A 12,634-nucleotide genomic window follows, 5' to 3' on the forward strand; every position below is an offset into this window, starting at 1 on the left:
ATCAGTCATAAATATAAAGTGCGAGTGTCCACGTTAAATTATCTTTATATCCGAAGTCAAATATTCCAACTAATTGGGGACTTAAACTATAATTACACCAAGTGTCCTTATATATAATTCACCCCTGTTTAAATAAGTCCATTGACTATTAATCCATTCCCGTGTCCGGTTAAATGAACGATTATTAGTAGTTATAAATATCCCGCCCATCGTGTCCGATCGAGTGTATGTGGTTATTTATAGGTACGTCCAATTGTAAATATTTATATTAAATTAACAAACTATCATTTAATTAAACAAATATAAATCCCATTAATAGCTCATAGTCTAATTTCCACAAGTGTCATTCTTTTGTCCAAACCCCAATTATGGTACAAAGCCCAATTACCCAATCTTTAATATTTTAGCCCAACATCACGATTACTTCGGCTTAAATAAGCAAAATAATAACTTAGTTACGAGACATTAATTTAAAAAGGTTGAACATAACTTACAATGATTAATAATAGCGTAGCATTACACGGACAGAATTTCGACTTACACCCTTACAACATTCGCTAACATACCCTTATTATTAAAATTAAAATTATAATTATAATACAATACATATATATATATATATATATATATATATATATATATATATATATATATTACGTTGAGATAGAGAGATAGATGGTATGATAAATTCGAGCACCAGACTGCCTTTTATAGGGATGTGGCCAGAAAAAGTGGCTCATGCGATCGCATGGAAATATAGCCTCCAGGCCATGCGATCGCATGGCCTGCTTTTCCAGCTCACATTTTGTTGTTTACTTCTTGCCGACGATTTATATATAATATATATATATATATATATATATATATATATATATATATATATATATATATATATATATATATATATATATATATATATATATATATATATATATATATATATATATATATATATATATATATATATAATTTTAAGAATTATTTATATATTATATTATATTTATGTGCATAGTTGACTTGTAATTTTAGCTCCGTTGCGTCGCACGTTAAGAGTTGACTCTGGTCCCGGTTCCGGATTTTCAAACATCCTTGCGTACAATTTAATATCTTGTATTTTGCGTTTTGCGTCTTGTACTTTTGTAACTTTTAAGCGTTTCTCATCAATAATTTGAACCACTTTGATTGTACTTTGTACTTTTGAGCTTTTTGGTCGTTTGCGTCTTCAACTCGTCGAATCTGTCTTTTGTCTTCACCTTTTATTATTTAAACGAATATCACTTGTAAATAGAACAATTGCAACCAAAAGCTTGTCTTTCTTGAGGGATAATGCTATGAAATATGTGTTCGTTTTTAGCATTATCACCAAACTTTTTGATCATTTCATGAATATATTTTTGTTGATTGATGAACATTCCATCTTCTAGTTGCTTGATTTGAATTCCGAGAAAGAACTTAAGTTCACCAATCATGCTCATTTCAAACTCATCAGGCATTAACTTAGAAAACTCATTGCTAAGAGCTTTGTTAGTAGACCTAAATACAATATCGTCAACATATATTTGAACAATAACCAAATCTTTTTCATGATTTTTGATGAATATATAATGTATTATCAATTTTCCCATTTCATATCCATGATTAATGAGAAAAGTTTTAAGTCTTTCATACCATGCTCTAGGAGCTTATTTGAGTCCATTTAAGGCTTTCTTAAGTTTAAACACGTGATATGGTTTTTCAAAATCTTCAAATCCTGGAGGTTGTGACACATATACTTCTTCATTTATGACACCATTTAGAAAAGCACTTTTGACATCCATTTGGTAACACATACATATGCAAGAAGTATTCTAATGGACTCTAACCTAGCTACGGGAGCAAAGGTTTCATCATAATCAATTCCTTCTTGTTGGTTATACCCTTGAGTGACCAACCTAGCTTTGTTTCTAACAACCTTCACATCTTCGTCTCGTTTGTTCCTATACACCCATTTGGTTCCTATGATATTACGCTCACTTGGTAAGGGAACCAAATCCCATACATCACTCCTTTGGAATTGATTTAATTCCTCTTGCATGGCTTCCAAACACCTCTCATGTAGTAAGGCTTCCTTAATGTTTTTGGGTTCTATTTTAGAGATGAATGCATAGTTTGCAAGTATGTTGAAGATTTGAGATCGCGTGGTTCTAGTGTTGATATCTCATATGACTTGTTATATTGGAAGATCCTTAACATGTTTAAGGTTGGTTGTGAGCTATTACTAGGGTCGTCTTCCAAATGAGATTCTTTCTCATTTATTTCTTTGACTTCGTTGGACTCATTTTGGGTTGTGTTTATCATTATGGCTTTTTGTTCAACCACATCATCATCCACTAGTGGTTTGGTCTTAGGTGAGGAGGAGTTTCATCGAATGTGACATCTAATGATTCTTCTATGACATTTGTGTATTTATTTAGAACTCTATAGGCCTTAATTTCTAACGAATATCCTAGGAATACTCCTTCATAGGCTTTGGGTTCAAATTTTGTGAGATATTCCCTTTTGTTTAAGATGAAACACTTGCACCCAAATACCCTAAGGTCACTCACGGTGGTTTCCTACCGTTTAGAATTTCATAGGGTCTCTTATCCTTTGAAGGCCTAATTAGAACTCTATTTTGAATGTAGGTTGAAGTTGCCACTGCCTCACACCAAAACGTTTGAGGTATTAATTGTTCATTTAGCATTATTCTACTCATTTCTGGAAGAGTTTGGTTCTTCCTCTCAACAACCCCATTTGATTGAGGAATGCGAGGAGCCGAGAAATTATGAGAAATTCCATGTAAATCACAAAAGACTCCAAATTGGGCATCATTATCAAATTCTATTCCATGGTCCGTTCGTATGGTGACTATTGTACAACCAAGTAAATTTTGTATTTTTGTAGCAAATATTAAAAATCTTTCAAATGCCTCATTTTTGTATTTTAGAAACAATGTCCATATATATCTAAAAAAGTCATCCACTATTACTAAAGTAAAGAAATTCCCCCCATAACTTTGAATGGATGATGGCCCAAATAAATTCATATGTAAAAGTTCTAAGTATCTTTTAGCTTAAATAAAGTTCTTAGGTTTATGACTAGTATGGACTTGTTTTCCTTTTTCTACATGCATCACAAAAATAACTTTCATATTTTAGCTTAGGCAAGTCTCTAACCATTTCTTTAGAAGATATATTATGAATTAATTTGCATGCCCAAGTCTCCTAAACCACAAAGTGGTGATGTCATGAATGGAAGTGAGACAAATATCCATGTGTTTAAAATCATTTATTTTGCATGTATAAAGCCCCTTTTTCCTAATTCCATTTATGAAATTCTTGCCGTCTTTGGTTATGTGTGAGGAGGATTTAGTAAATGTCATATTATAGCCCTTATCACAAATTTTCCAACACTTAGCAAATTGAAACTTAGGTTCTTAATGTGCAAGACATCTTCAAGAGTAATTTTGTATTTGGTGATGTTACCTTTACCAATGATTTTTTCTCGTACATCGCCACTAAATATTACATCACCACCATTATGCTCCTTGTACTTGGTGAAGAAGTCTTTTTTGCCCATCATGTGTGTTCTACATCCACTATCTATTATCCAATCTTATTCTCGTACAACACAATTTTGACAAACCTATATTTTTATAATAAATATCTTTGGTACCCAATTTTTGTTGGGTCCAGGGTGATTAGCATCAAAAACTCCTATTCTAATCCATCTTTTCACAATTCTAGTGTTGTGATCCCTTTTGTGTTGTGATCTAGTTTCAATGATTTTCTTTCAAGGATTTCTTGAATGGTGTTTTTTCTTTTTAAGGAATCTCTCTCATATGGCTTAAATTCTTTAACTTCTTCCTTGTTAAAAACTTTCATTTTAATAAGTTTGCTTGTGGTCGACACTGCGGCTTTACCGTCCTTCGACCGCAGGTTTGGTTTATCTTGAGACTTAACAAACACTATAGGTTTTTGTTTTGATGGTTCCATATTAGAAAAACTTTCATTAAAACCCAACCTTTGTTTGTTATTACTTGGCCTTTGAGCACTCAAAATGTCTTCTTATACCTTACTACTTTTATCATATATTGAAAACTTTATTTTATTTTCGAGTAATTTGACCAGATTGTTTAATGATTGATTTTCATGTTTTATATCATCGCAAGTAAGACATTCTTGTGAGTTATAGATTCTTTCTTTGATATTTCAAACTTAAGTGAATTGTCTTCCCTTTTTAGGTTGGTGTTGCTAATACTAACTCCAGCACTTAAGTCACATAATTTAATTAAATTATCAATGTTAAATTAAAAGGTATTTGGAAGAACCTCGTTGTCGGTTTGTCCGACTAGACATGCTTCATCATCATCTTTCGAGTTTGGTACTTCAATATCCATGAGGCATGTTTCCTTTCCTTCTTCTTGAGTTTCATTTTCTGATCATCCCATGCTCCTCCGAGAAATGTCTTCTCGTTCTTCCTTTTGAGACACTCACTTATTACGTGATTTGGATCACCACATCCGAAACACTTTCTTATGAACTTCTTTTTGGAATCAAAAGGTGCCTTCTTTGAATCCATTAGAGGACGAACATGATTCTCAGGCCTTCGGTAGAACTTTCTGAATGATCGAACAATAAATGCAAGTTGTTCATCATCATTTAGGATATATCTCCATCCTCTTTGTATTAACATTCTTCACTTGCTTTGGAATTTAAAGCAATTGACTTATTCTTTTCTTTCTTGACTTTATCCGCCTCCTCATCTTTATCTAAGATGACCTCATGGACTTATAGGTTTCCAATGAGCTCATCAAGAGATAGTTTTTCCAAGTCCTTTGACTCATCTATTGCCATTACTTTAGGTCTCCATTTTGAAGGCAGTGCTCTTAAGAACTTTCAAACATATTGCTTATTTGTGTAGATAGTACCCAGAGCTTTTAGACTTGAACAAATATTGTTAAATCTAGAATAGGAAACATCAATTTTTTCCATCATCCAAAAATAGAAAATTGTTCATATTTAGCTATAAGTAGTTCAGTTTTATTTTCAATGACTTTTACATTTCCTTGATGAGTAGTGATATCGGCCAAAAAGTCACGTTTTTACCCCCGATATTGAGCCTTAAATCAATAAAGTTCCAAACTTTGTCGGCAAAATTATTGCTTTATCAGTTGATTTTGCAGATTAAGTAATTACAAAGGCAGTGCAAAAAAGAATAAAGTAAAACGGAGCTAAAACGAAGAATCTAGAGCAAAAACGGTGAAAGACAAGTTACGACCAAGGAAATCAAGTTACGATCCAGAAAACAAGCTGACCAGGGCAGGCCATACGGCTTGCCATACGGCTTGCCATACTGCCTGCCATACGGCCTGCCAGTGTGAAAAACGGCCTGCCATACGACCTGGGCAAACGGCCTTGTAAAACAGCTGACCAAAGCAAACGGGCAACAAAAATGGCCTGCCATACGGCTTTCCATACAGCTTGCCAGCCGTATGGCAGCTGAATCCTTTCCTATTTAAGGGGCCTCTTCCATTCATTTTTACACACACTCAATTTGTACATCACTTTATATTTTCAAGCTTTTTAGTTAGTTTTTAGTAGTAGCTAGCTTACCTTTTATTTTCCGGAGGATATCCCGGTGAGTCCCTGCGATCTCAGGCAGATTTCTTAAGCCTTTTCAGGTTTTTATCCGAAACTCTTGTCTTTTGTATTAAACATGTATTGTTACCATTTATGTTTAATAATGCGTTCCGATATTACCATGTTAGCTTAATTAATCTGTATGTTTCCATGATAAAAGTTTGGGTTAGCGTAGTTATGTTAAATTAGTACGGTTACTGTTGTTATGCTGAACTTGTGAGTCCGAAAGATTTGTATGCTAGCATCTTAAGGATTGACCAACCTAGGTTGTGATCAGGACTTGTCCACCTATATGAAGTTAGCAACTTCATAGGATTAAGACCACTTTGTTAGATATTTCATGCTAGATGTTAAATGATGATTTCCACATATTTAGGTGACTCATTAAGGCTTCTAAGAGCTAATCATTGAAGTATATATACCAATAGTATGTACATTTAGAAGTTGGGTATAATACGAGTACGAATACTGAATGAATACGAGTAGAATTGTTGATGAAAACGAATGGAAATGCAATTGTAACCATTTTTGTTAAGTATAAGTATTTTGATATATGTCTTTAAGTCTATAAAATGTGTATTAATATATCTTAATACACTACATATATATACATTTTAATTAAGTCGTTAACTCATCGTTAGTCGTTACATGTATGTGTTGTTTTGAGGCCTTTAAGTTAACGATCTCGTTTAATATAATCAACCCATTGTTATTATATCTAATGAGATGTTAAATTGTTATATTATCATGATAACATAGTGTATTAATATATCTTAATACGATATATATACATTAAGACGTTATTACATCGATAATTGTTACATATATTTATCGTTTCAAAATTCGTAAGTTAGTAGTCTCATTTTATGTATATAGTTCATTGTTAATATATTTAATGAGATACTTAATCATCATTTTATCATGTTTTATATATATATATATATATATATATATATATATATATATATATATATATATATATATATATATATATATATATATATATATATCATGTCATTTACAAGTTATAACGTCCGTGAATCATCGGACAAATTTGGGTGGTCAAATGTTTACATAAAATCCGTTTCAATTAATCAAGTCTTAATAAATTTTATTGTTTAACATGTTGGAAACATTTAATCATGTAAATATTAATTTCATTTAATATATAATCATGAAAAAAGTCTGAGTCATGACAGTACCTACCCGTTAAATAAATTTCGTCCCGAAATTTTAAGCTGTTGGAGATGTTGACGCATCTTCGGGAAATAAATGTGGGTGATGAAACATGACTAGGAACTTAGAAATCAACATATTTAATTCACACAATGGCAGAATAAGTGAATCAAACCCTCTATTGAATAGGTTAAGCTTTTTGGGATTAATTTAGTCAAACCACAACTAAATCAAGTGTGATTAGATCAACACCTTGAGCTATTATTCACCATCTGGGTGATTTGGGCTGAGAGAGAATCGGAGGAGCTCACCAGATCTGAGTGTGTGTAACAAATGAGAGGCTTAACCTAAAATGAAGAACATAAGACTTTATATACCCCTGCTATTGACTCACCCGTACGAGTCATCCATCACACGTACGAGTTGGCTTCATCAGCCATACGGGTGATCACTCACTCGTGTCTTCTCATTTAAGTTGTAATTGTGACTTAGCTCAGCATCAACTGTGCGTATGAGCCTGTCAGCCGTATGAGTGAGGCTTCACTCGTATGTTTGACTAAGTATAACATAGTCAAACATCCAAATCTCATTCCTGCAGTTCCTGTAACCACATACAAACACAGATAGGATAATAACGAGTGATCATGGTGGCCTGTAAACTGTTGTACCTGCAATGGACGTGGGTAGATGTCTAGGGACTTGCATAAAATTCATCAACAACTCCCCCTAGGACCTAGAACATCTATTACAATTAAGTAAACGTCCATAAACCATTCAAGTTCATAAACACAAATAGTTTAGTAAAGTTATTACAGATCCAGATTCTCTCTCTCGCATAAACAAACATTAAAAACTAAAAACAAACGAGCAACACAGTATCAGACATAGATCAGCTGGCTTGAACTTGGTTTGAGCTTTGAGCATCACTGTTTCTGTTGAGGTATGCATAGTAGACATCGATCACACATTGATATCTCATAGCTTCCTCTTTTCAATCATCTCTAAAAGTAATATGATGGCGGTGAAGAGTCTCCACATCAAATCTCGATAAGTTCCTTAGCCACATAGGATCCAAGATCCTCACATAGTCGAACTGTATGCTACCATCTACCTTCTCAATCGCAGTCAAGATCACTGCTTCTTCCGACAACTCATCATAGAACCACCATCTGAAGTTCTTAAAGATATCCTTGGGTAATGGCATCAAGGGAGATTGTTTCATATACTTAGCTGGACGGAACTTAACAACACGGATAGGTCCTCCCTTAGAATTTTTCTTTATCGAGTGTATGGAAAACCTAGCGGCCGTTGACTTAAAGATGTCCCATTTCCCTGTTTTATACTCATATCTGAGTTTTCTTTGAAACCACCTGGAAAGGTCACAATCTTCAGCGTTCAACATCTTCAGCTTAGTAAGTTGCATGATCTCGAAGTACGGTAGAGTTTTGAAGTGACTGGGACGTGCCATATAATCAACTCCGCCTTCCCTCTTGATCGTAAAACAATTGATCTCCTTGAAATAGCCCCAACTCAAAATTTTACCCTTGGAGTACTTCTTGGTTCTTTTACCTTTCTCATAGAAACTGACAAACTTCGGCTCGAGTTCTGGCTTATCTACTTGATCAGGGTTAACAACGTTCTGTCTCCACCAACTTTGACGATCTTCGTCTTCCTTAACGTTTCTATTCACTTTAACCCTATCACGTTTGAACCATTCATTAATCTCATTCCATGTCTCGGCTTTAGCTTGTTCGGCTCGTAGTTTCTTATGTTTCAATTCAGTTTCTTTTCTTTCTTTCTCAACGAGCACTTTCTCATGTCGGATCTTCTTGTTCCTTTCTAACATAACATCCACTTCTTTCACTTATTCTTTGTAAACCTTCCTCGCCTTTTATAACTCAATTAAGTTCTTTCTTTTCTCCTCATAGCTCAGATTGAAGAAGTCACTTAAGGTGTTGAGTGACGGATGCGAGTATGGCTCAAGCGAATGCATAACAATTTCAACTTCTTCTTCTTCTTCTTCTTCTTCTTCATCATCAGATTCTGTCACAAATTCGTCCTCGAACTCAATAATCACATCCTCTTTCAAACTATCTTTACCAACAGAATCTTCACTCTTCTCATCTTTGAACAGATCAAAATCACTTAAGTTGATATTTTGGATTGATTCGGGAGGGATAGTTGACAATGACTCTTCTTGTGGAGTCTTGTTTTCAGCTTCAGCTGTCTCTGCATTCTCCGTATCATTTTCACTGTCATATGCTAGAGCAGCAAGCTGTTCTAAAGGAAACTCACTTGGTGGAACGCCCCCCTTTTCTGCATCATTAAAAAACATTTGAATAATTCATATAATATTCAACTGTAAAGACCTCACCATATTCATTAAAACTTCGAATAGGTATCACTAACGGTATATCAAAAGAGGGTCCTCCAGTTTTAGCGTCTTCTTCATCATCTTTTCCATCACCTTCTCCCAAATCAGAAGAATACTCTTCTTCTCTCTCCTTAATCAACTTTGTTTTACCAGAGGTAAGCTGTTCGATTCTTTCATTCAACTTTTTCAATTTCTCCTTGTTCTCACTCTTAATTGCCAAAAACTTCTTCTTCAACTTATATGTCCTACTTTTCTGTCGATCCAACCTATCAGATAACCTCTTGTTCTTTTCCACCAACGATTTAATCTTAGCATTACTGATCTTCTTCTACTCAGTAGCTTGATTTTCCAAATTGGTTATTTTCGTGACTAAAGACATCAACAGATTTTGTTGAGTCTTATATTCATCTGACGTGACCTGAGGTGTTGTTGTGGCAGGTTTCGGTGAGGTAACAGTAGCCCTTGCGTCCTTCATAAACCCGGATGGTTTCCTCTGAGCTTGTTGTTTTGAACCTCCTTGTGATGATCTCTGAGGTGACTCATAAGAAAACTTCGTTCTTTTCTCCTTCTTCTTGAGTTGTTCTGAGGTCATAGGATCCTTTCCTTTCCTTTTCCTCTGAATTAAGCTGACATCCTCCTCTGTCGCTTCATCATCACCCTCGATAACCTCATCATCAACCTTATCTCCTCCTTGAACATTACCAGTAGCTTTCTGATTATCACCCTCACCTTCCTCATCTGTAACTTCGTAGTTAGAGTCTGAATCCTCATTCCTCCAAGCATTACCTGCTGGGCATCGATATTTATCCTTGATAAGATGACAAATGAGCTTTCTATTAAAATCAGGCTTTAAATCCTCATTCCTTGTCTCTTCCATTCTGCGGAAAGTAATCAAATTCATCGGCTTCAGGTGGATAATATCCTCTTCAAGCTTAGGTAGATCAGGTGCAGCGTCATTAATGATCAATTGAAGAAAACGGGCATGGATCAGGTATCTCTGAGTAGTACTGAAGTGGTTTGCTTTAAAGTAGTATAAGACAAATCCCAAGAAATCGTATGGTGCCTTTAAAACAAGTGCCACAAACATACTCTACACTTTCTCGTTCAACTTATCAAAGCCAGATTTACGTCCACTCAAACAATGCATAATCACGTGAGCAAGATATCTAAACTGTGGTGGTAGACATGTCTTCACCAGTTCGGATTTGCCACAAAGGTAACCAGAATAAGCACATCTTCTAAAGTAACCATGAATTCGTTCTCTACTGATAGTCATGTGGGAGCAGTTCTCGTCATTAAAACCCAAAATCCTCCTAATCACATCCTTAGAAACAGTAATATCATGTCCTTGAACCTTACTAATAAGCTTATCTTCATCTACATCCAGTACAGCGTTTCTCCAGAACTCTCTCTGATGGATGTAGTATGGTGTGCATTCAGTAGAAATAGCAGTGTGTATCCTTGATCTCTTAAGAAACTTAACAATCTCCTTAAAGTGAGAACCTCTCTCAAGATTAGTGTCATAAAGAGCAACTTGGTTGTTCATTTCTCCCTTCTCTAGAGGAATCTCTTGCTGAGCAGGTGGGTTAATAGGATTAGCTTGAGGATTAGCTTGTTGCTCCCCCTGTCCTTCAACGTTAACAACCAGAATATTGACTTGTTATTCAGCCATTTGATGATATCTAAACAAAAAACTGAAACATTTACAGAACAGTTAGATATATAAATCAATCACCATAAAACATCATAGCATTTGCATCAAAGTGTCATAAATGTGTTAAACATGATGAACCGTGCTAGTGATCATGTCACACGTGCGGCTGAGAGATCAACCGTGTGAGTGATATAGTCACTCGTGTCACTGTTGACACGTTTGAGCAGTAATATGGTTTCAGACAATGTACACGGTTGAGGCAAAATTCTAAGCGAGTGAGTCAACAGTGTGGTAACTCATGCGGTTAATCACACGTGTCAGCTCTTGCAGATTAGTGATCAATAAGATCAAGACAAACGAGTGAGCTCAAAGGTCTACACGGTTGATCATCAACCGTGCACTGACTCGTGCGAGTCATGTCTCACGCGTGCGAGTGACGTCACTCGTGCATGTCTGATGAAACCCGTATTAAATGCCTTTTTAAATTCAACAAAATACATGTTTGATCGTTTTAGGGACCGATTTTCATCACAATAGCATGTATAGGTTCCGTTTAACTTAAAACAATAGCAAACACAGATCAAAACAAGCTCTAATTACACAAAATTCGACTCATATACCCTTAGGGTTTTGATGCATTCAATCAACAAATTAATGTACTAAAACTCGATGAAATTGTACCTATTAGGTGGCGCTGAGATCAGAATCAAGTAATGAACGAACGCTGCGGTGGAAATCTTGATTGGTTAAGATCGAAAATTGAGAGAAAAATAGAAGTGGGTGCACAAGTATGAGCTTCTGAGCTCGTCAACCCTATTTATACTCTCGTGATCAACCGTACGGTTGATCACACGATCCACAATCAACCGCACGTCTCACCTTTATCACACGTGAGTGTGACCCAATAGTCTTAGACCAATTTTGATCAGGGTCATCCGTACGGTAAACCTCAAACGTTTGGTTACTCGTGCGGTTCACACATCAAGCGTGCGTGTGAGCCACTTAGGCAATTTCAAAATTTCACAAACTTAGGATTTTGACTCGCTTAACAATCTTAGAGCTAACTAACACTTTCATTTTGAGTCATAAATCACTAAAGCCTTCATGAAATGACCATTAACACTTAGGTAATCCAAAAAACTTAACCTAATTGAGGTTATTACTCCAAACATTTTGTTTATCCTGAGTAAGTCCTACAGTGTAATGTCATCTTAAATTCACTAACAACCTTAAATCATTAAAGTCCTTCAAGTAATCACCAGCTCTAAAAACTTCAAACTTATGGATTTGGTGGCCAAAAATATCTTGATCTCAACAAGGTTCTTTCAAATATCGTTATGCATTCCGAGGATAATCAGAAAACAATGAAATAATAAAATCTTTATGGATTTTCTGATGTAAAATGTCATGCAACTAAAATTATGTAAATGAAAGACATTCTATCATGAAATGCAATAACATGTAAACCAAAATCTTTTTGTTGTTTTTCAGTAATCAGAACAAGCTATTTAACAAGCATATAAATGAAATATACAAATCCACATTCTTTTTGTGAGCAAAATGATTAATTAAGATAAACATGGATCAGAACTGACATATTGAATCAACTTCTGTTGTTCATTCCCAATTATCCAGTCTATGTCTATTATCATGCAATTACTGATATCAATCCTCATTAAACATGAACATATTCATTCCGGACACTTCGACAATCATGTTGGCATTAAGTACTTTGAACATTATAGAGCAGTGATTTTTGAGATCACGCTA

The sequence above is a fragment of the Rutidosis leptorrhynchoides genome, chromosome 5 (genome assembly GCF_046630445.1).
Source record: "Rutidosis leptorrhynchoides isolate AG116_Rl617_1_P2 chromosome 5, CSIRO_AGI_Rlap_v1, whole genome shotgun sequence".
Classification (NCBI taxonomy): Eukaryota; Viridiplantae; Streptophyta; class Magnoliopsida; order Asterales; family Asteraceae; genus Rutidosis; species Rutidosis leptorrhynchoides.